The sequence below is a fragment of the Heterodontus francisci genome, unplaced genomic scaffold (assembly GCF_036365525.1).
Source record: "Heterodontus francisci isolate sHetFra1 unplaced genomic scaffold, sHetFra1.hap1 HAP1_SCAFFOLD_54, whole genome shotgun sequence".
NCBI classification, from domain to species: Eukaryota; Metazoa; Chordata; class Chondrichthyes; order Heterodontiformes; family Heterodontidae; genus Heterodontus; species Heterodontus francisci.
This window is the reverse complement of record NW_027140250.1, coordinates 8,652,578-8,678,862: the sequence shown is the minus strand read 5'-3', so window position 1 is coordinate 8,678,862 and position 26,285 is coordinate 8,652,578.

Sequence of the window (26,285 nt, the reverse complement as noted above, 5' to 3'; positions counted from 1 at the left end):
ATTTGCGCAGCGCCTGGCTGTTCTTTGTGCAGCACATCTGGTAGCGTTAATGCGATGGATGTTACCTCGCTGGAGGCTTTCTTGTAGTACATCAGTGCAATGTGCTTAGCGGCTAGGACAGGTTCCAGCTCTTCAATGTGAGTTTGAAACCAGTCTGCATTCCGCTTCACACAGTTGCCATAGGTGGTCATTGCTGAATCATAGATGGCGTCTCTGATGTGGGCCACATGGTACCTGCATCCCCTATGGCAGTGTTGTGGAGGGAATTTTCAAGTGAATTTATAAACTTGTGTAACAGCTGTGGATGTGAAATTCTGCTAGTGGTGATGCGTGGGTAGCCCTTCTGCTTGGAGTGATGCAGCTTCTTTGGTTTGAGTATATCCTTGTTGCACACCAGGGAGTCGTCGGTGTCGCAGTCCGCACTTTGGAAGCTGCGTGTGATTTCAACACTGTTTAAAGAGGCTCGGATTCTGACGATGAGGTCCAGCTGGTGCCAACGACGTTGTCTTGGGTGCCTCCAAGAAACCTGGTGACAGGGTTCAGTGTGAAGGAATGAGTTGGTGATGCAGAGGTTATGATAGGTACACAACTCAAGCAGTCTCTGTCCATTCTCATTCATCCCTCCAATGCCATTTCGCCCAAGGCAGGAAGGCCATGAGTCATGGTGGGCCCCAACCATGGCATTAAAGTTCCCCAGCAGGAATAGGTGTCCGGTGTTGGGGATGCTACTAATGATATTATGGAGTTCCGTGCATGACTCTCCAGCAGATTGTGATTTTTGTGATTGGCAGGCTTACTGAAATACCCGTATCCACCAGCAGAGGGCGGCCATTATTAGAATTGAAAACAGATAATGCTGGATACACTGAACAGGTCAGGTATCATCTGTGGAGAGAGACATAGAACTGGCTTTGCACGTTCATGCGATTTCTTCAGAAATGCATAATATTAGAGATAAACTACTTTTAGCAAATACAGAAACAGGGAAAAGGGGGTATGGAGAGAATGAAATAGTTAAGGTTTGTGTTAAGATGGAGGCATGTGTGATGAAATGAACCCCACTCTCATTAATCTCTCTTATCTATGCCCCTGTGATATACAGCACTTCAATCTCTCAACCCTGACATTATCATTCAACCTACTGACAATGGAATCGTTGCTGTTCTTTGCTGAAAAGACCAATTCCTTGGGAAGCCTAATCACTAACTCTCTGACAGATCATACCACCTCCCTCTGGCTCATGACCCCACCACCGAACATCATGTCATCCTTTCCCATATTATCATTGAACTTATCTCCTCTTGAGATCTTCACCTCACAGCCTGCAACCGCACTGTCTACCAACCTCACACAGCCCCCTCTAAATCTTTCCGAACATCAACTAACAAGGCTACCTCAATAGACTCAACATTTCAACCTGTTCCTTTCTTATGGATCTTAATTCTTCCGATCACAACACTACTTTCTCCGCTTTTCTTCTTCTGTTGCCATCCACGATTTTAGCTATTGTGGTTTCCTGTTCAGAACAGTCTCCTTTTCGCCATTGGCAACCAGTCCAACACTGTAAACAGGACAGTTAGACGCCAACAGCTCCACAGGGCGGCACGGTGGCGCAGTGGTTAGCACAGCTCCAGCGACCTGGGTTCAATTCTGGATACGGCCTGTGTGGTGTTTGCAAGTTCTCCCTGTGTCTGCGTGGGTTTCCTCTGGGTGTTCCGGTTACCGCCCACAGCCATACGACTTGCAGGCTGATTGGTAAATTGGCCATTATAAATTGTCCCTAGTATCGGTAGGTGGTAGGGAAATATAGGGACAGGTGAGGATGTGGTAGAAATATGGGATTAGTGCAGGATTAGTATAAATGGGTGGTTAATGGTCGGCACAGACTCGGTGGGCCGAAGGGCCTGTTTCAGTCCTGTATCTCGAAATCAAAAAAAACACTCTATATTTACATCTCTCACCAAGATGTCCATTCCCTGTAAACTTCTCTCTCTCTCTCCTCATCATGTAATTCTGCTAAACCTCTATCTCTCACCAGGACAATCAATCCTTTTAAAACTCAATCCATTCAAGAAATTCGGATCCCGACAACTCTATCCCTAATCAGGATGGCCAGTCCCTCAACACTTACATCTCTTACCAGGATGTTCAAACCATCTACAACTTAACCCATTCAAAATATTCAGGTCTCTACTTTCCCATCGCACACCGGGATGTCCAGTCGCTTTACAGTTCATCTTTCACCAGGATATGTCTTCCACCTACACCTGTACCTCTTACCAGGACGTGCAGCCTCTCTGCTTCACTATCCCTCGCCTCGCCATCATTCATTTGACACCTTTATCTCCCACCAGCCCATGGCATCTTGTTTAGCTACACTGATGACTGTTTCAGTGTAGTTTCCTGACCTCGTTCTCAACTGAAAGGAATTAAATTTGCTTCTATCTGCCAGCCCTACCGTACCTTTACACGACCCAGCTCCAATTCGATTCCTCGAATTCCTATCGCCATAACTGAGGACAGGTAGGTAGCTCACAATGTCTATTTATAGCCACCAACTCAGAGACCTCCCTTGATATGCTCCCCGACCTCCCACATCCTGCTTCGTGCCAGGTCAATAATTTGTTCTCCAGGCATCTACGTCTCTGGTAAATCAGTACCAACGATGCCACCTTCCACGTCATTGTTTCCGAATTGGCTTCTGTGTTTGTTCAACTGAAGAGTTCCCTTCTTTAGGCACATAAACTGCAATTCCACCCTCATCCCTCCTCGCCACTACCAGAGCCATGATCCGGTTCGCCATGTCCTCACTTGCCACAGCAACACCTACACATTCAACAGTTTTCTGCAATTTCGAGCATCAAATGCAAAATTCCATCCCCTCCCCTTTCAACAATCCAAAGGCACTATTCCCTCTGTGAAGCTCTCGTTTAATCCTCTGTCAATCCCAGAATCACGCCTGTTCCCACAAAAACATCTCATACAACTGTCGAATGATGCCACATACTTTTCTCTCCTCCTTTTTCACAGAGAGTCTCCCAAACATTCCTTCTTGATGAAACAGGTATATAATTGTACTTCTTCCAACTGAATACATGGTATTCGTTACTCACAGTACAGTCTGCTTTGCAGAGACCAAACTGAGGATAGGTAGGTGGATTGTTTGGGGCGTCAATGAACACGTCAACTTTCTATTGGCACTTTTCAGCCTGAAAAGCGCTCCTGTGTTTTTGAATAGCGGGTATTGGTAATGGATGCTCAAGGTGAATTGCAGGAGGTGTGGGTTCATGCTCGGTGTGGGGATCCCTTATCGACACACAACAGGAGCAGTTACCCTGGGATCAACCTTCCTCTTTCCGACCACAGTGGGGGATGACAAGAGCACTTCTCCTCTTTGACAGATATTTCATATTTCCATCCTACTGCCCTGTGTCAGCAGCCAGACCTGGAGACCACACTGAGGGATGGCTCTGTCGAGCCAGTCACTGCACTGTCATCGTGCAGGCCGAATTGGAGACCACACCGAGAGCTGACCATGTGGTGCCTGGCATTGCACGGTGATACAGGGAGTAACAAGAGATGTCTGAGAACAAGTGATTAAACATCGGATGTATTGAAATGTTACCCACACTCCTTCCTCTCATCCCTGCACCCAGTGATCCACGAACATCATTCTTCTCTTATATTTAGCTCAGATCTCCACTGTACCTGGACAGAGAAAATCCTTCACATGCTGTGATGGCCCGAAAGATATTAACAAAACAATCTGCACAAATTGACATGGATAAACATTTGACTAATATTATGTTAACAAATTGCACTCAAATGAATATTCATTCATGTGCCACCCAACAGTGTTTCCTTGAAGGCTTTGTGTTTTTTTAATTCTGGAGCTGCCCCTTTGACTTTAGCGTGGTGGACGCTTGCAGCAGTTGTAAAAATGGCACTGCAGATACTTACAACCTGCATTTTCGGCAGTGCGACCGAGAGTGGCGACTGAATGCAGGTTGGTGCATCTCGACTAACTTGGTGGTGCCTGCATGGGCATCGAACGAGGGTCTGTCAAGGGCGTAGATGCACTTCCCTCTTGAAAGAGGACACCGTCTGCAGCTCCCATAGCACCAGTCTGCACCCATGGGGCTGTACATTATCTCTCACTGATCAGCATGACAGAAAACTAAAGGACATCAGTGATCCGACCAAAGCTCCTCTCCATTCGAACCACTAAATCTGTCAATGCTGCCTCTCTACTTTTCGAGGCTGGAAGGGATTGTAGAAATCAATGCCCCAACAGCAGCAGGTTAGGCTTTAATCAAAACTGGCCTGTGTGGGTTGGTGCATGTTTGTGTGTGTGTGTGTGTGTGTGTGTGTGTGTGTTTGTATATCTGTCTGGCTCAGTGCCTGGGGTCTGATTGTTGTGTGTGTGTGTGTGTGTCTGTTTGTATATCTGTCTGGCTCAGTGCCTGAGGTCTGATCGGTGTGCATCTGTGGGCGTGTGGTGTGTGTCTGTGCTTGTATATCGGTCTAGCTCAGTGCATGGGGTCTGATCAGTGTGTGTGTGTGTGTGTGTGTGTGTGTGTGTGTGTGTGTGTGTGTGTGTGTGTGTGTGTGTGTGTCTGTGTGTGTGTGTGTGTGTGTCTGTGTGTGTGTGTGTGTGTCTCTTTTTGTGCCTAAGTGTTTGTATAACTGTCTGCCTCAGAGCCCGGGATCTGATTGGTGTGTGTCTGTGGGTGTGTAGTGTCTTTCTCTCTTTGTGTACATTTATTTGTATGTCGCTCCAGCTCAGTGCCTGGAGTCTGATCAGTGCTTGTGTCTGTTTGTGTGTGTGTATGTGTACCTGTCTGGCTCAGTGCTTGTGGTCTGATCGGCGTGTGCCTGTGCGTGTGTGTGTGTGTGTTGATGTATGTCTGTGTGCTGTGGGTTTGTGTCTGTCCATCTCTTTGTGAGTGTGTGTTTGCATATCGCTCCAGCTCAGTGCCTGGAGTCTGATCAGTGCATGTGTGTGTGTGTATATATCCATCTGGTTCAGTGCTTGTGGTGTGATCGGTGTGTGTATGTTTGTGTCTTTCTCTGTTTTTGTCTCAGTGTTTGTATAACTGTCTGCCTCAGTGCCGGGGGTCTGATTGGTGTGTGTCTGTGGGTGTGTGGTGTCTGTCTCAGTTTGTGTGCATTTATTTGTATATCGCTCCAGCTCAGTGCCTGGAGTCTGATCAGTGCTTGTGTGTGTTTGCTTGTGTGTGTTTGTGTGTGCGTGTGTACACCTGTCTGGCTCATTGCTTGTGGTCTGATCGATGTGTGCATGTGCGTGTGTGTGTGTGTTAGTGTATGTGTGCATGCTGTGTGTTTGTGTCTGTCTGTCTCTCTTTGTGAGTGTGTGTTTGTATATCGCTCTAGCTCAGTGCCTGGAGTCTGATCAGTGAATGTGTGTGTGTGTATATCTGTCTGGCTCAGTGCTTGTGGTGTGATCGGTGTGTGTATGTGTGCAGGAGCAGGAGTAGGCCATTCGGCCCTTCGAGCCTGCTCCGCCATTCAATATGAACTTGGCTGATCACCTAACTCAGTAGTCTGTTCCCGCTTTTGCCCCATATCCTTTGAACCCCTTAAACCCAAGAGCTCTATCTAATTCCTTTTTGAAAACATACTGCTTTCTGTGGTAGCGAATTCCACAGGCTCACCACTCTCTGGGTGAAGAAATTTCTCCTCCTTTCAGTCCTGAAAGGTTAACCCCGTATACTGAGACGATTACTCCTGGTTCTGGACTCCCCCACCATCGGGAACATCATTCCTATATCTACCTTATCAAGCGCAGTTAGAATTTTTAGGTTTCTATGAAATCCCCCCTCAATCTTCTGAACTCCAGCGAATATAATCTTAACCCACTCAATCTCTCCTCATACGTCAGTCCCGCCATCCCAGGAATCAATCTGGTAAACTTTCGCTGCACTCCCTCGATAGCAAGAACATTCTTCCTCAGAAAGGAAGACCAAAACAGCACACAATATTCCTGGTGTGGTCTCACCAAGCCCCTATATAATTGCAGCAAGACATCCCTGCTCCTGTACTGGAATCCTCTCGCTATGAAAGCCAACATACAATTTGCAGTTTTTGTCACCTGTTGGACCTGCATGCTTGCCTTCAGCGACTGATGTACGAGAACACACAGGACTCATTTCATAATCCCCTCTCTCAGTTTATAGCCATTCAGATAATAATCTGCCTTCCTGTTTTTGCTGCCAAACTGGATAACCTCACATTTATCCACATTATACTGCATCCACCATGCATTTGCCCACTCAATCAACTCTCACCCAGTTTTGTGTCATCTGCAAATTTGGAGATATTACATTTAGTTCCCTCATCTAAATCATAAATATATATTGTGAATAGCTGGGGTCCTCGTACCGATCCCTGAGGTACCCCACTAGTCACTGCCTGCCACTCGGAAAAAGACCCATTTATCCCTACTCCTTTTTTGCTGTCTGCCAACCAATTTTCTACCCATCGCAATACAATACCCCCAATCACATGCGCTTTAATATTACTTGCTAATCTTTTATGTGGGACTTTTTCAAATGTCTTCTGAAAGTCCAAATAAACCACATACACTGGCTCCCCCTCATCATATCCACGAGTTCCATCCTTCAAGAATTCTAGTAGATTTGTCAAGCATGATTTCCCTTCCGGAAATCCATGCTGACTCTGGCCGATTCGACCACTGTTCTCCAAGTGCTCTGCGATAAAATCTTCAATAATGGAATCTAGACTTTTCCCCACTACCGATGTCAATCTGACTGGTCTATAATAGCCTGCTTTCTCTAGACCTCCCTTTTTCAATAGTGGAGTTCCATTAGCTACCCTCCAATCTGTAGGAACTGCTCCCGAATCTACAGAATCTTGTTAGATGACCTCCAATGCATCCACCATTTCTAGGCACTTCCTTAAGTACTCTGGGATTCAGACCATCAGGCCCTGGGAATTTATCAGCCTTCAATCCCACCAATTTCCCAACACCATTTCTCGACTAATACCGATTTCCTTCAGTTCCCATCTTCCACTAAGCCCTGTGTTCCCTAACATTTCTGGTACGATATTAGTGTCCTCCTTTGTGAAGACAGAACCAAAGTATACAATTAGTTCGTCAGCCATTTCTTTGTTCCCCATCATAGATTACCTGTTTCTGACTGTAAGGGACCTACATTTGTCTTCACTAATCCTTTTATCTTCACATATCTATAGAAACCTTTCCAGTCAGTATTTATGTTCCCCACAAGCTTGCTCTCGTACTCTATTTTCCCCTTCTTAATCAATCCCTAGATCCTCCTTTGCTGAATTCTAAACTGCTCCCAATCCTAAGGTTTGTTGTTTTTTTCCAGCGAATTTATCTGCATCTTCCGTGGATCTAATGCTTTCTCTAATTTCCCTTGCAAGCCATTGATTGGCTACCTTTCCCGTTTTACTTTTGCACCAGACAGAAATAAACAATTGTTGCAGTCCATCCATGCACACTTTGAATGTTTGCCTTTGCCTTTCCACCATCATCCCTTTACGTAACCTTTCCCAATCCATCATAGCCAACTCACACCTCATACCTTCATAGTTTCCTTTACTAAGATTCAGGGCCCTCGTCTCAGAGTCAACTATGTCACTCCCCATCTTGATGAAGAATTCCATCATATTATGGTCGTTCTTCCCCATGGGGTCTCGCACAACCAGATTGTCAAATATTCCTCTGTCATTACACAATACCTAGTCTAGGATGGCCTCTTCTCCAGTTGATTCCTCAACGTATTGGTCCAGAAAACCATTCCATATATACTCCAAGAATTCCTCCTCTACGGTATTGTGACTAATTTGATTTGCCCACTCCATAGGCTTATTAAAGGCACCCGAAAATACAAATGTTCCTGTATTGCATGCGTCTCTAATTTCCTGTTTAATGCCAATCCGAACATCACCACTACAGTTTGGGGATCCATATACAACCCCCACTAACCTTTTCTGCTCCTTAGATTTTCTCAGCTCTACCCATACACATTCCACATCGTCAGAGCTAATATCCTTCCTCATTATTGCATTAAATCCTCTTTAACCAAACATGCAACTCGAAAGGCTTTTGCTTTTTGTCTGTCCTTCCAAAATACTGAATACCCTTGGATGTTCATTTCCCATCCCTGATCACCTTGCAGCCATGTCTCCATAATCCCGACTGTATCATACTCGTTTATATCTATTTGCGCGATTCATTCATCCACTATATTTTGAATGTTCCACGCGTTAAGGCACACAGCCTTAAGGCTTGTGTTTTTAACATTATTTTGCTCCTTTCCACTATTTTTCACTGCGGCCTTGTTTGATTCTGGCCCTTGAATTCTCTGCCTTTCACTTTTCCTATCCCCCTTACTGTCTTTTGTCCTTGTCTTTGATCAGCCCTCCTCTGACTCTTTGCAAAAGTTCCCCTCCCTCCGTGTGTGTGTGTGTGTGTGTGTGTGTGTGTGTGTATCTCTGTTTGTGTGTGTGCGTTTGTATATCTGACTGGCTCAGAATCTGGGGTATGATCGGTGTGTGTGTGTGTTTGTGTGTGTATATGATTCTCTTTGTCTGGCTGTGTATGTGGTTGTATATCTGTCTCGCTCAGTGCCTGGGGTCTGATCAGTGTGTGTTTGCCTGTGTGTGTGTTTTATCAACATCCTTGCTGCTAGATTTGCTGGTGCTGTTGTGGTGGGAGGGGGGCTGTTGGGGTTAAACTAATTTGGCAGCGCAATGGTATAAGACTGGAGGTACAGTCGGGGTGATGCACAGTCAAATAAAGAAGAAAATCTAAGTCAGTTTGGAAGGCAGAGCAAATACAGACCTGTTAAGGCACGAGCGAATAATGCAAGGATGGATTGCATTTATCTTTATAATGCGAGGAGTCTGACTAGCAAGGCAGATGATTTGAGGGCGTTAATTAACACATGGGATTATGATATTAATGTAATCACAGAAACATATTCGTGGGAAGGGCAGGACTGGCAGCTCAGTATTCAAGGGTATTGAATCTTCAGGTGAGACAGAAGAGAGGGTAAAAGAGGAGGCACTGTTGATCAAAGAGTCAATTACTGCAGTAAGGAGCGATGATATCTTAGAGGGATCCTCAAATGAGGGCATATGGGTAGAAATTCAAAACAGAAAAAGGGGAATCACTTGGCTAGGAGTGTACTGCAGGCTTCCAAACAGTCAGAGAGAGATAGAGAGCAGATACGTAGGCAAATCTGAGGCAGGTGTAAGACTGACAGGGCTATAGTAGGGGAGTTCATGTTCCCCCAGTATTAACTGGGATATTCTTTGTGCAAAAGGCTTAATGGGGGCAGAATTCTTAAAAATGCATATAGGAGAGTTTTTTGAGCCAGTATGTAGAACGTCCGACAAGACAAAGGGCAGTGCTGGACCTAATCCGAGGGAATGAAGCAGGACAAGTAATAGAAGTATCAGTGGGGGAGCATTTCGGGCTGAGTGGTCATAACTCTGTAAGATTTAAGATAGCTATGGAAAAAGGTCAGGAGGGACCGGAAATAAAAGTACCGAATGGGGGAAGGCAAATATCAATATGAAAAACAGGATCTGGCTAAAGTGGACTGGGAGCACCTACTTGAAGGAAAGTCTACATCAGGCCGTTGGGAGTCATTCAAGGAGCAAATAGTGAGAGTTCAGAGCCAGCACGTACCCGGAAAGATGAAGGGTAGTTCTAACAAGTCCAGGGAACTCTGGATGTCAAAGGATCTCAAGGATTGGATGAGGAAAAAAGGGGTCTTGTGGCATATTTCGAGAGCTGAAAATAGAGGAAGCCATAGAGGAGAATAGAAACACAGAAAATAGGAACAGGAGTAGGCCATTCGGCCCCTCGAGCCTGTCGAATGTGCAGGGGGGTGTACTTAAAAAAATAATTAGGAGAGCGAAGAGGGGACATACAAAACACTGCTGGGCAAGATAAAGGAAAGCCCCAAGGCGTTTTTTAAGGATATTCAGAGCGAGAGGATAACGAGGGAAAGATTAAGCCCATCAGGGACCAAAGTGTCAATCTGTGTGTAGAGCCGGAGGACATAGGTATGGTTTTAAATGATTACTTTTCATCTGTTTTGACTATGGAGAAGGGGAATGTAGGCATAGAGATCAGGGAGGGGGATTGTGATATACTTGTACAGATTAGCATTGTAACGGAGGAAGTATTAGCTGTTTTCGTGGGATTTAACGTGGATAAATCCCCAGGCCCAGACGAGATGCATCCCAGGCTGTTATGTAACGCAAGGGAGGAGATAGCAGATGCCCTGACACAAATTTTAAAATCCTCTCTGGAAACAGGAGAGTTGCCAGAGGACAGGAGGCCACTGAATGTGGTACCATTATTCAAGAAGGGGAGCAGGGATCTAACAGATAATTACATCAGTGGTATGGAAACTATTGGGAAATAAATTCTGAGGGACAGGATTAATCTTCGCTTGGAGAGGCAGAGATTAATCAGCGATAGACAGCATGGCTTTTTCAGAGGATTTTCCTGTCCAACAAACTTGATTGAAATGTTTTGAGGAGGTGACTGGATGTGTAGATGAGGGTCCAGCAGATTATGTAGTCTACATGAACTTCAGTAAGGCTTTTGATAAGATCCCGCATAGGAGATTGGTGAAGAAGGTAAGAGCCCATGGGTTCCAGGGTAATTTGGCAAATTTGATCCAAATTTGGCTTAGTGGCAGGAGGCAGAGGCTTAAGGCCGAGGGTTGTTTTTGGGAGTGCAGGCGTGTGACCAGTGTTGCACCGCAGGGATTGGTGCTGGTACCCTTGTTGTTTGTAGTGTACATTAATGATTCAGACGTGAATATATGAAATATGATTAGTAAGCTTGCAAATGGCACTAAAATTGATGACATTGTAAATAATGAAAGAGGAAAGCCTGAGATTACAGGACGATATAGATGTGCTGGTGAGGTGGACGGAGCAGTGGCAAATGGAGTTTAATCCTGAAAAGGTGATGCATAGGAGGGCTAACAAGGCAAGGAACTATAAAATGGATGGTAGGACCCGAGGAAATAGATGATCAGAGGGACCTTGGTGTACTTGTCCATCGATCACTGAAGGCAGCAGCAAAGGTAGATAAGGTGGTTCGCAAGGCACATGGGATACTTGTTTTTTTTAGCTGAAGCATAGAATATAATTGCAGGGAGGTCATTATGGAGCTGTATAAAATGAAAGTTAGGCCACAGTTAGGGTGCTGTGTACAGTTCTAGTCTCCACACGATCGGAAGGATGTGATTGCACTGGAGAGATTGCAGAGGGGATTCACCAGGATGTTGCCTGTGCTGGAGCATTTCAGATATGAAGAGAGACTGAAAAGGCTAGGGTTGTTTTCCATAGAGCAGAGAAGGCTGTGGGGGGACGTGATTGAGGTATCCAATATTCTGAGAGCATTTATAGGTGAAATGGGAAGAAACTTATTCCTTTATCTGAGGGATCAATAACCAGGGGGCATAGATTTAAAGTAAGGGGCAGGGAGTTTAGAGGGGATTTGAGGGAACGAATTTGAACTCGTTGGAGTCTGGAACGAACTGTCTGAAGATGTGGCAGAGGCAGGAACCCTCACGACATTTAAGAATTATGTAGATGAGCATTTGAAACGCCATAGCACACAATGGTCCGGGCCAAGTGCTGGAAAATGGAATTAGAATAGTTAGGTGCTTGATGGCTGGCACAGACACGTTCGGCCGAAGGACCTGTTTCTGTGCTGTGTAACTCTATGACTCTATGAACCTATGATTGACCACCGCACTGTCCCTCTGGAGACAAAGTCCTGTCATTACATTGAGGTATACCCACCATTGTGCTGTCTGGCACTGCCACCATGCGATATGGCATAGATTGCAAACTAATGTAGCAACTCAAAACTGGGTATCCATGAGGCGCTTTGTGCCATCAGCAACAGCAGAATTATATTCAACCACAATGCGTAACTTCATGGCACGGCAAATCCCCCACTCTACCATTACCATCAAGCCGCAGGATCAACCCTGGTTCAATAAGAGTGTAGGAGGGCTTCCCCGAAGCAGCAACAAGCACACCGAAAAATGAGGTGTCAGCCTGGTGAAGCGACAACACAGAACTACTGTCATGCCCAGCAGAGGAAGCAACATGTGATAGACAGAGTTAAACAATTCCACAACACACAGATCAGCTCCGAACCCGATGCCTTCCCCACGAGTATTGCCAGCCATCCTGACTCCCAGGCTATCTCCAAAAGGCTTTAAAAATTCAGCCCGTTGAATCAGGCAAGGCTTCCAGCCACAGAACACACCAGAAAAATTAACTTGTAGAGAAAACAGGTAAGTCCTTTGGTCGATGAACTCCATTTTTCCCACAGTTCATATAAAACTCCTCACCACCTCCCCCCCCCCACCCCGCCCTCCCACAAGCTTTGTGGACGCTCTTCAACCTACAAGCTAACAGTTAAAAAATCATTCTTGATACTGTCCCCATTCACTTGCCTGGATGAGTGCAGGTCCAATAAAACTGAAACAGATCTGCAGTCCTGCCGCATCCAGTCGCGAATGCTGATGGACAAATGATCAACTAACAGGAGGAAGAGGTTCCACAAATATCCACATCCTCACTAATAGTGGAGCCCAGCGCATCAGAGCAAAAGACATGACTGCAATATTTACATCCATCTTCAGCCAGAAGTGCAGAGTAGATGATCCATCTCTGCCTCATGCTGAGGTCGCCAGCATCACAGATGTCAGTCTTCAGCCAATCTTATTTACTCCACCTGATATCAAGAAATAGCCGAAGGCACCGGATACTGCAAATGTTCCGGGCCCTGACAATATTCTGGCAATAGTACTGATAACTTGTGTTCCAGAGCTGGCCATACGCCGAACCAGGCTGTTACATTACGGTTACAACATTGACATCTACCTGGCGATGTGTAAAGTTGCCCTGGTATGTCCTGTCCACAAAAAGCAGGACAAATCCAACCTGGCCAATTGCCGCCTTATCGGTCTACTCTAGATCATCAGCAAAGAGATGGGAGGGGTGATCAATCGTGCTTTCAAGCAGCACTTGCTCAGCAACAATATGCTCACTGACGCTCAGTTTAGTTTCCGCCAGGGCCACTCAGCTCCTAATCTCATTACAGCCTTGGTCCAAACATGGGCAAAAGAGCTGAATGCTAGATGTGAGGGGAGCGTGACTGCTCTTGACATCACGGCAACATTTGACTGATCATGGCATTAAGAAGCCAAAGCAAAACTGGAACCAAAGGACATCAGAGGGAACGCTCTCCACTGGTTAGAGTAGTATCTAACACAAAGGAAGTTGGTTGTGGTTGTTGGACGACAATTATCTCAGCACCAGGACATCAGTGCAGGAGTTCCTCAGGGCAGTGTGCTCGGCTCAACCATCTTCAGCTGCTTCATCAATGACCTTCCCTCCATTATAAGGCCAGAAATGGGGATATTTTCTGATGATTGTCCAATGTTCAACCCCATTTATGACTCATAATATACTAAAGCAGCCTGTGTTCATATGCAGCAAGACATGGACAACTTCATGCCTTGTGCTAATGAGTTGCAAGTGACATTCGCACCAGACAAGTGCTCGTCAGTGACCATCTCAAACAAGAGGTAATCTAACCATTTCCCCTTGATGTTCACTGGTATTAGAATTGTTGAATCCCCCACTATAAATACCCAGTGCATAACCGTTGACCAGAAACTGAACTGGACCAGCCAGGTAAACACTGTGGCTACAGACACAAGTCAGATGTTAAGAATTCTGCCGCAAGTAACTCATGTCCTGTCTCCCCAGTGCCTGTCCACCATCTACAAGGCACATGTCAGGAGTATGATGGAATACTCTACACTTGCCTGAATGGGTGCTGTTCAAACAACACACAAGAATCTCGACACCATCCAGGAAAGCAGTCCGCTTGATTGGCACCCTATTCACAACCTCCAGCATTCATTCCCTCCACCACAGACACACAGTGGAAGCAGCGTGTATCAAGAACAATGTACACTGTGGCAACACACCAAGCACCTACCAAAGCCGCTATCCATATTACCTAGAAGAACAAGGGCAGCAGATGCAGATGAACACCACCACCTTAATATTCCCCTCCAAGCCATTCACCATCCTGACTAAGAACAAGACCGTCGTTCCTTCACTGTCGCTGGATTAAAATTCTGGCACTCCCTTCCTTACAGCACTGTCGGTGTACCTGCACCCCAAGGACTGCAGCAATTAAAGAAGACAACTCACACCATCGCAAAGGCAATCAAGTATGGTCAATAAATGCTGGTCTCGCCAGGGACGCCCACTCCCCATGAATGAATAATAACAGCAAAAAATCTCTCCTGCCCTCCGTCCTAACACACATCTTAATTTTATTTCTGCTTGCCGCCTCCTTTTCACTTTGGAAAAAAACTATTACATTTCTAACCTTTTCCAGTTCTGATGAAAGGTCACAGACCTGAAATGCTAACTCTGTCTCCACAGATGCTGTCAGATCTGCTGAGTATTTCCAGCACTTTCTGATTTAAGGTCAGTGTTTATTAGGTTGCCTGCGTGTCACATTATTAACAGGGACCCCAGAAAATGACAGTATTGGCAGAGAGATCCTCAGTTATCTACTTTCATACTGCATTCTCTTAAGTATTTGAGAAAGTCTGAGGAGATCTTGCATGTATAACATAATTTATATAGGTTCTTTGCTGAGTATCAGTGCTTACTGCAAGTTCCTTGGTGAGTGCTACCATTTCTCAGTATGTTCATGTGTAAGTGCCACTGTTTACAGGATCGATTAGCTCCTCACAGATACAAGAGATTGACCCAAATATCTTCAATCCCCACCATTCTGTGCGTGTGTTTCAAGTTTCTCTGACAACCAGTTGCTGTCAACACCCATGGCTCATTCTGAAATTGTCAGTCTGTGATTTCTGCAAAACACACCTCAGGGGGACAAGTCTATCATATTGGGAAAGGACCGGACATATCCTCAGAAACCAATGAGTGTGTGGCTGAGTTATGGGGGATTTACCTCGTTTCAAATCATTTTTGTCTAGATTGACAATGCAGTATGTGGAATTATTTTATTAAATGTCCATTTCTGGGGAGTTTTTGTTTCATTCTATGTGAGATCCAGAGGAATTAATCATTTGAACATTTTCTATCTGTGATAACTCTATAGTGGCTGCTCAGCTGTGTTCATTTATTGATCTGTTTTAAGTTCTTCAGACTCTTTTCATTACCCAGATCTACTTTCGCTCCCAGAGAAATCAGGCTGACATTAAATGTTATTTATTGGGGCACAGTGGACAGTTCATTGAAGCAACTGTCTACCTTCAGATCCCCTCTTTGAATTGAATCACAGCAAGTTAACTACTGATATTGACACAGGCTGCATTTACAGTGATCGAATCACAACGAGTGATTAACACAGGCTCAATCCTCCTGATTGTATTTGATTCTTAACAGTATTCCTGCTTCATTAACCTATACAGGCAACATCTCATGGGTTCTTCTATTTTAAATTAAAACCACAGCGAGAATTTATGCATTGGTGTATCTGACTTTGCTGATTGAATTGGACTCAGAGTGATTTATCATGGCCTGTTGATATTGTGTGTTATACATTTGGAAATTGTACACAGATTACAGATATTCTGTGCTGTGATTCTGTTTTTGTGATAAGAGAAACGTTTATTTGCAGACACTAAGCTGTCAAATATTTCCAATGAATTAATGATTTTGCCCAGAAATTCTTCCCCCGATACTTCGTCCTTTTGGATTTTAAACAACGTAATTTCAAATTCCGAGTTTTAATATGCTGCTGCAGTATCTTGACATTGCAGAGCAGCAGGCAAGAAAAACGGAAGCAGAGAAATCACCACAACGCCAGGTGCTTCCTCTCAGTTCAACAGAACAGAAAAACACACAGTGACTGTTCTGAGGCTCTGCAGACTGTGAGCTGCTTTTCACATATTTCGGCAATGGAAAGCCGTTCTTGACTCCAAGTGATCACCTTCCAGAAAACAGATTCCTTTGTTTTAGAGGAAACACATCACATCCCTCCCTGTATAGTTCAACGATGGTGAACATTCACAACTTATGATGACCACTCAGTGTCTCAGTGTGTTCTGCGTCTCTCGACAGTCTCAATTAGAGATCCCATTTCCTCAAATATTTGGCAGTTTTCCCAATAAAGCTGCACAGTCCCTATATGAAGTGCAGCAGTTTTGAGAGGAATTGCTCAGATACACTCTGCTGTTCAACAGTGGGCAGATACAGCAAAACTGAGCAGAAAAACAGTGATTGCTGTATTGCTGGTAATGGTGGTAATGGCAATCGAGGTGACTGCCCTGGGCAACAAGTCAACATTTGACCAAGTGTGTGCCGAAGAAGATTACTTTCCTGATCCCATCATATTCCCATTTGCCACTCTCTCCGAAGTTATTTATCTATTGTGTGTATGTATTTACATTCAATTGCAACCTCACCACATTTCTCTATGACATCAACTTCTTTAAAAAGTCAAAATACTGCAGATGCTGGAAATCTAAATCATGAACTGAAAATGTTAGAACTACTTAGTAGGCGAGGTAGCATTTTGAGAAAGAGAATTTTCTTCAGAACAGGAAAGGTTTGTGCTGTAACAGTTTTTCAGTAAGGACAGAGGCAGGGAAAATGGGAACAGAGGAAGGAGATAAAGAGAGAAACTGTGATGGGTGGAAGGCAGTAGTGATTAAATGAAGAACAGAATCATTACCAGAACCTGCTGTCAAAAACAAATGGGGGGCAGTAGTTCCCACGTGTTTATTTTTGAAGTTGATGCTGAGTCAGAAATGTTGGAACAATGTAGGAGGCTGAGAACAGAGAGGTCAGCTGTGAGTGGGACAGCGAATTATAATGGCAAGTGAATGGAAGTTCAGGGACTTAAAGGAAGTACTCAGCAAAGTAATTGCAGAAGGTATGCTTCATCTCCATGGTGTCGAGGACAATTGTTAAGAATTAATACATTGATTAAACAAAAACAAAAATACAAATAAATCACTGTTTGTGGTCCTGACAGTTGAAGGAGAGAAGGTGAAAGGGCAGGTCATGCATCACCAACACTTGTATGGGGAGGTGACATTGGAAGAGCAGTGGGTGTTTTGAGTGAAGGAAGAGTGGGTCAAGCTGTACCTTCAGAATGCTGAAAATGGAGTAGAGGATGTCTGGTGGTAGCATTGCGGTGAAGTTGGCAGAAGTGATGGAGGATATTTCATTGAATGCAGAGTCTGGTGGAGTGAAAGTTGAGGGTAAGGGCAACTTCATTACAGTTAAGGAAGGATGGAAGGAATGATAGTGGAACTGGAATGGAGAGGTTCAAAGGCCCTTTCAGCCACCGTGGCAAAGAGCTAAATACACTTCATTCTGAAGCACACTTCTAACTGGAGAAGAGTAAAGGAGAAGGTGGAAAACAAGATCAACAACTTCTTATTTATGAGGTATCCTTACATAGTTAAAATTTCCAAGTCATATTATCAAACACAATTTGATAGCGAGCAGCGTTAACAGATATTATGGCAGATGACCAAATGCTTCGTCAAGGTGGTAAGTTTTAAGCAGCATCTTAAAGGAGGAAAAAGATGCAGAGAGGCAGAGGTTTATGGAGAGAATTCCAGAATTTCGGATCTAGGCAGATGCAAATAAGACCACCAGCGGTGGAGCAATTAAATTTGGGAATGCTCAGGTATCCGGAATTGAAGGAGGACAAATATCTGATAGGGTTGAAAGAGATTACAGAGATAGGGAGAGAAGAGCTCATGGGGAGATTATAAAATAAACGTGGGAATTTCAATATTGTTAAGGTGCATGACCAGAAGCTAATGCGAGTGCAGAGGTGATGGATGAACGTTTCCTTGCGAGAGTTGTATCTAGGCAGCAGAGGTTTGGATGTCCTCAGGATGACTGAGGATGCAAACAGGGATGTTGGCCAGGAATGCATTGGAATACTCAAATCTGGAGGTGAAGATGGGGAATTAAATGCTGCACTCTCTGGATGAAAAATGAATTGTCATTTAAAGGAAAAGAGAAAGGAGGGATTCATTACAAATTCCAAATCAAGAATATCATCTCAAACCAAATAGAAAGCAGAGTGTACAGGGAGAATTGGAAAAGAATACCAGAAGGACAAAGGGAAAGCATAGAAAAGATTAACAGCTAACAGTAAAGGGGATCAGAAATCTTGTAATACATATACAAGTAAAAATAAAGGAACGGTGCAGCCGATTATGGAGAAGCAAATAAATATTCCTGTTGAGGCAGAGGGCGTGACTGAGGTACAGAATGAGTAATTTGCAACTGCCTTCAAAGAAGAAGAGGCTGAAATTAATGTCCCAATCGAGGAGAGGTCTGCAGATATCCTGCATAGGATAAAATAGATGGGAAAGCGTTGCTAAACAGTTTGTCAGTAAATGTCGACAACACCCCTGGTCCAGATGGGGAGCATTCTGGGAGATAAAGGAAGCTGGATAGAGATAAGATCAGCCCTGACCACAATGTTTCAATACTCCTTGTATATCGCACTGGGGCCAAAGGACTGGAACTTGGCAAACGTTAGACTCCTTTTCAAAACGAGAGGAGAGGGTACACTTGTGACTACACGCTAATCTGTCTAACCACAGTGAAAGTTGAGAGATCTACTAGAGGCCTTCATCAACGACAAAATTAATTCTCACTTGCAGAAGCATGAGGTAAGATGAGAAAAACATCTCGGATTTATAAAAGGCCAATCACGTGTAACTTAGCTGATTGAGTTCTTTAATCAAGTAAGAGACTGAAGTAGGCCTTGTGTATTTGGGCATCCAATGCTGACGAAGTACCTCATAACAGACTTATTCAGAAAATGGGAATGCATATTATTAAAGGGACGATGTCAGCTCGAGTAGTCGATTGGGTAAGAGATCGGACGTAGAGAACAGTGGTGAGTGGATGCTCTTCTGACAGGCGAGAGTGGCTGTTGCCCGGGGGTTGGTTTTAAGACTACTGTTTTTTCCTTCGACATGCAAATTACATAGACTTCGGTTTAGAATGTATAATTTTTACATTTGTGGATGGTGAAAAACATGGCTCTGCATTAAATCGTGAATATTATGATAGCAGACTTCAGAGTAGACAGTCTGTTGAAATGGGCAGATCAACGGTAGATGCACCTTATTGTGGTCAAGTCAGAAGTGATGTTCATTGTGAAAACATCATGTCAACATAACATAAATAGTACCATTTTCAGGAGGTGCAAGAACAGAGGGACAGGGGAATGCATGTTCATCGATCTTTAAGGATTGCAGGGCAAGTAGAGAAGCTGATTGAGAAAGTGTGCGAACTATTTGCTTTGAAAATGGGGTTATTGAATTCAAACATAACGGGCATCAAGCTACTACTTTATAGATCAATTGTTATGACTCAGCAGCCGTCCTATGTGCAATCCCAGGCATGAATACCTTGGAAGAACTTCAAGGCCCTGCAAAACGTACAAATGAGGATTGTCAAGAAGGCACCACGGGTGAGGGAATTCATTTACATGGAGAGAATTCAGGAGCTTGGATTTTTCTTATTGGAGCAGGGAAAGTTCAGTGGGATAGAAACATAGAAAATAGGAGCAGGAGTAGGCCATTCGGCCCTTCGAACTTGCTCCGCCATTCATTATGATCATGGCCGATCATCCAACTCAGTAACCTGTTCCCGCTTTCGGCCCATGCCCTTTGAACCCTTTAGACCCAAGAGCTGTATGTCATTCCTTCTTGAAAACATACAATGTTTTGGCCACAACTGCTTTCTCTGCCAGCAAATTCCACAGGCTCACCACTCTCTGGGTGAATAAATTTCTCCTGAACTCTGTCTTGAAAGGCTTACCTGCATCCTTAGACTGTGACCCCTGGTTCTGGAATCCCCCAACATCGGGAACATCCTTCCTGCATCTGCCCTGTAGAGTCCTGTTAGAATTTTGTAGGCGTCCATGAGATCCCCCCTCACTCTTCTGAACTCCAGCGAATATAATCCTAACCGACGCAATCTCTCCTCATACGTCAGTCCCGCCATCCCAGATCTAACAGAGTTCAAAATAATGAGGGGTTATGGTAGAGTAAGAATGCGGAAATTATTTCCCATCATGACTACGTTTGTCATCAGGGATCATGGCCAGGACTTTACTGGCCACCAGAGGCGAGATTGGAAGCCAGGAGGGGTGGGGAGGGGGCACAGGGAAAAGCGGTGTGTGGCAAGGGACTTGGCAGGATGGGGATCCCAGCGCCTCCGCATCGTCCAGTGATCCCGGAGGCAGGATAGGCCGACAACAGCCTTCTCGCCCAATGGCAGATTGAGGATCTTAAGTGGCCTATTAAGGGACAATTATGGGATCATTCCACCACCGCTGGGATCTTCCCAGCAGCGATGTCCTCCACCATTTGGAGAGGACACCTTGTAAAACGAAGCTTTCTCCCTGTGGCCTTGCGGGTGGGATGGGCCGTTGCCTCCTTCATGGCCAATGTGTGACGCACAGAGCACCCCCACCAGGAACCAGTTCATTCCCCGGGACCTCCCTCCTCTTGCACCACATGAAAACCACCCAGGCCCTCTCAGGCCTTGCGTACTGGCTCTGGTGACCCTGCCTCACCTACCTCTTCTCTGCAGTTCCAGAGATGGGCCTGGGTCCAAGACCTTCTGTAGAACCGGCAGAATAACTAGAAAGGTAGTGAAGAGACATTTCTTCACACTAAGGCTTGTTTAGATCTGGAAAGCACGACCCGAAAGAGTGATGAATTCAGATTCCAGAGGAATTTATGAAGACAATGAAACAAGTGCTTGCAATGGAATAATTTGCAGGGTTACGAGAAAACGCTACATATGTGACAACAAATTAGACAGCTCTTTCAAAGGGACGACTCTGACTAAAGTAGCCGAATGGCCTTTCCTGTGCATCTATGAATCTATGATCTCGACGCCAGATCAGTGATTCATTTACTTTCCACACTGTCACACGTCATTATCCTCGCAGGATAGGCTGGTAGTTGGAACCTGGGTTCATTTTATCCATTAATGGTCACATTTGTTCTCATTGGTTTATTTTACCAGCCTGTAATTCACGGTTCATACAAGTCAAAATCTATTGGTTATTTGGAAGGAAACATTGGTTTCTGTAGAAACTTCTGTCAATGAATTAATTTCCACAACAGCCAAAGTTTCAGAAGCTGCTGTAAGGAGCTCTTAGTGTCTGAGAACAGCGTTCGGTTAATGTTCTGTTCTCATCGCTGTACCCAGCGCCAGAACGATGATGCGAACCTTCCTGACCCTGTCTCCACTGCAGCTTTTGAACTGTAAGTTAAAGATTATTGAATGCATTATGTTATTTACTGACACACTGATTATTATTACAAGATGTATATTATTAATCTAATTATCATCTTTAATAGAGAACCCATTTAGGAGATGTGGAATGTAAATAATGCTTTATACATTTTAATTTACTTGTGTCGAGTTTAATGAAATATCAGCACTTGTTTGTTGCCTTCCACCAGCCGCTCGTACAGAGCAGACCGGCGTTGAAAATCTCATGGGTCGATTTAAGCAGGGTCTGTTAGAAAAAGAGCCACTTCGCTGTTCGAATAGAATATGTCAGTGTCTGAGATCAATTTACGGAAAACGGATCTATTTTATTTACAGTTGTCATTCATTGGGATGGTATGAAATGGATACTGTGTAATATAATTTGTAGTAGTTTCATTTGCTACAAACTTTGGATTGAATGTTTCAATATTAAGTCCTTTCAACTACAAATAGGAATAAACCTCCATTTATATAAAAATGCCTTGCGCTTATATAGCGCATTTTACGACGTCAGGACATCCCAAAGGGCTTTGCTGTCAATTCGATATTGTTTTGTAGTGTTGTCCATACTGGAAATATAGGAAACGTGGCTGCTAATTTACACACAGCAAGCGCCGACAAACAGCAATGTGATAATGACCAGAATACCTTTTGTGTGTGTGACATGTTGATTGAGGGATCAACATTCGCCAGAGCACTGGGGATAATTCCCCTGCCCTTCCTCCAAATAGTGCACCTGAAAGGGCTGACGGAGCCTCGGTTTAACTTCTCCTCCGATGGAAAGCATTTGGGCAGTGCAGCACACCCTCAGTACTGCATTGGAGTGGCAGCCTAGATTTTGTGCTCAAGTCTCTGGAATTAGACTTGAACCCACCCTCTCCTGACTCAGAGGCGAGAGTGCGAGCAATTGAGCTATTGCTAACAGTAATATTGTTTTGGTTACAGCAAACGAGTTTGGAATATTCTACATATAATTAACAGGTATTTTAAATTCCCAGTTGAATTTGTATCGAACACAAAGACTGCGGGAGTTTGTTTTATATTTCCCCCTGTGTTTCTTATACTGACACAGCCAGCTGGAATTGAAATTCTAATCTGATTATTTAAAGCGAGTCTGATAGAAGTAGAGCGCCGTCTTTGTTTGAATAGAGTGTATCAGAGTCAGGTGTAAGTTATCTCACTGAGTGTAGATCACCAGTCAAAACTACATCTACTGCCACCATGAACCGCCACACACATTTCTGTCACAGATGTTTCTCAACACAAGTGTTGTCTGTTCTCCTGGTGATACAGTTCATGAAACTAAATATTTTAAAATAATTTGTTCAATGTTGAAGTGTTACCTTCAATCTATAATAACCACTCAACTGGAGGTGGAACCAATATTTTTCAATTCGTTTTCATGATTAGTATAATTATCAAGAGCACTCTGCAAAAAATGATGTTACTAAAAGTTCCTAAATCATTGGGGAATTTGCTCTGTATTATTGATCAGTTAGTGATGATCTTCAAAATTAGTATCTTTTATATTAAATTAATTATTCTATTGCCTCCATTTCTTTGTACAGTGCCTAAAGATAGTTAAGTTTTCCCAATCACATATTTTCACACAGTGTCATGTTGTGTGTAAAGAGTTAGCGATATTGTTCTTTTTGATTGTTCCAACGGCTCGATATTTGTTGTTTTATTCCATTGATGATTCCATTCTGTTTCTCACTATTTCCCGTGTGTGTTTGGTTACATTTATTAATCTCTGTCTGTTGCAAACTTTATTGGTTTACTGACAGGCCAGCTTAGTCCCAGTGTTATCAGATACTTTATGTGTTTAACGAATTATATTTCCGTGAATATTAACTAATTGGATCGTAAAAGCCTGTTTTGTGGATTATTTAAAGAAAATTGTATTCAAGCCACAGAAAAGATAAACAATGAATTGCACATGACTCCCTGTATCCTTTTCTCCAATCGCCAGCTGCTCAGAATCATTTTTAAAAAGCAGGCATGCTTTCTGACAAAAAACACTGTGATTCATTGCTATAATATGAAGCGAATATTGAAATAGTTTATCTCATTTGTAGAATTCACGTTGAATACGAATCTTGGGCTGTTGGTTTGATTGTACATTCCATCAATATTAAATAGGGAACAATTATCCATTCTTTCGCCCTCAGAAAACATTGTTTTTATAATATCTTGCATCTGATTAACACGTCTTCTAAATTGCCAGGTGGGACATGGGCAAAACTTTGATTTAAATGCAAAATTGAAAACAAATACTGTGGCAATTTGTTTTATTTGGTCCTCTGCGGCTCTTTAAAAAAATTGCCACACCCCACCCGCCACCCTCTTTTACCATCTTCTCTGTTCTTACTGAAACATCTAAATCCCGGAACCGGCAACATCCATTCCTACCCCTGCTCTACCCATGTGTCCGAAATGGCCACTACATCGAGATCCGAGGTACCAACCCATGCTGCAAGCTCACCCACCTTATTCCGGATGCTCCCGGCGTTGAAGTAGACACACTTTAAACCAAGTTCGTACTTGCCAGTGCCCTCTTGCGTCCTTGTAACCTTATCCCTGACCTCACTACTCTCAACATCCTGTGCACTGGAACTACAATTTAGGTTCCCATTCCCCTGCTGAATTAGTTTAAACCCCCCCGAAGAGCACTAGCAAATCTCCCCCCAGGATATTGGTACCCCTCTGGTTCAGCTGAGGACCATCCTGTTTGCAGAGGTCTCACCTACCCCAGAAAGAACCCCAATTCTCCAGGAAACCAAAACACTCCCTCCTACACCATCCCTGCAGCCACGTGTTCAACTCCTCTCTCTCTCCCTATTCCTCGTTTAAAAGCGAGGGAGATACCCCTCTATGCATAAAATGGAGGGAGCTTACCCTCTACATATAAAATGGAGGGAGATACCCTTCTATGTTCAAAATGGAGGGAGTTCCTCCTCGATATACAAAATGGAGAGAGATATTTCGCTACGTAGAAAATGGAGGGAGTTACCGCTCTACATATGACGTGGAGGGTGATGCTCTTCTGTGTATAAAATGGCGCGGGATCACTGTCTTTCTAACAAATGAAGGGGGCTTCCTCGCTATATATAAAATGGCGGGAGCTCCACCTGTAAAGATAAATTGAGGGGATCCCATTTCAAAACACTTTTTTCCATTTTATACCAGAGACAGTGGCCAGGATAACATAAACCGAGGGATGGACAAATACTGTCTTAACATTGGGGTGAGGGGCAGAGAGAGTGAACCGGACAAAGGAGAGATATACAAGGTTAGGTGGGAATGTGAGCAGTGAGTTGGACTGAAATAGACTACAAAGGGAGATGGTCGGAGACATAGGGAGATGGATAGGGCCAGACAGCGACAAAGGGACACAGGGTGAGAGAGAGAGATCGAGGGGGAGAGATACAGAGTAAGAGGTAGAGGCAGAGAAAGTGAGACAGTAAGGGAGAGGCAGAAAGAGAGACAGAGAGAGAGAGAAATGGTGTGGGAGAGACACAAACAGAGTCATGCACAGAGAGATAGAGGGAGAGAGAGAGAGAGAGAGACTTATATGTGTAAAATGGAGGGAGACCCTTGTCTGTAGAAAAAAATTGAGGGAGCTCACTTTCTACGTGTGAAATAGAGGGCGCTCCCCCTCTACATGTGAAATAGTGGGCAATCCCCCTCTACAAATTACATGTAGGGAGCTTCCCCTCTACATCTAACATGGAGGGAGCTCCCTCTCTCACTATAAAATGGAGGGTGTTCCCCTCTACATATAAAATGGAGGGTGTTCCCCTCTACATATAAAATGGAGGGAGCTCCCTGTCTGCATCTAAAATGGAGGGCGTTCCCCCTCCACATATAAAATTGAAGGCGTTCCCTCTCTACATATGAAATGGAGGGCGCTCCCCCGTACATATGAACTGGAGGGCGCTCCCCCTCTACATATAACATGGAGGGCGCTCCCCCTCTGCACATAAAATGGAGGGCACTCCACTCTCCATATAAAATGGAGGGAACTCCCCCTCTACATATAAAATGGAAGGCGCGGCCGCGCCTTCTCTGTCTTTCTGTCTCAATTGCTTTCTCTGTCCTTCTCTCTCTCAATCTCTCTGTGATTCTCTGCGTGTCGTTCTCACTGGCTTTCTGTCTGTCGCTTTATTGCCTGCAATTTCTTTGTGTCTCTGCTCTTTCACTCCCCTTTTTCCCTCCTCTTTTTTTCTGGCTCTTTCTGTCCTTTCTCTATTTCTCACTGTCTCTGCCTTTTCTCTATTTCTCTGAATTTCTCTCTTTTCTCTCTTTCTGTCTTTTCTCTATTTCTCTGACTTCCTGTCTTTTCTCTATTACTGACTTTGTTTTTTTTTCTATTTGTCTGACTTTTTCTTTCTTTTCTGTTTCTCTGTCTCTTTCTGTCTTTTCTCTTTCTTTGCCTTTATTTCTGACTTTCATTTTCTCTTACTTTTGCTAACCCTAACCCCCACCCCCCGGCAATTTATATCCCGCACCCGCAATTTATGCCACCCCCGCAAATTGTGTCCGGTCCGCAATTTATCCCCCCAACAATTTATCCCCACCTGAATTTATATCCCCCCACAATTTATATCCCCTCTGCAATTTATTCACGACCGTGAATAACTCCCCAACCACCATATAAATGCCCCTCGTCCACAGACCGCTATCTGATCTATCATGAAAAGTCGTTGGCAAACAGGATTGAGGAAAATCCCAAGGCTTTTTAAACATATATAAAGAGCAAGAGGGTAAGGGTAGGCCCACTCAAGGACAGAGATGGGAATCTATCTGTGGAGCCAGAGGAAATGAGCGAGGAGCTAATTGAGTACTTTGCATCAGTGTTCACCAAAGAGAAGGACTTGGTGGATGATGCGCCTAAG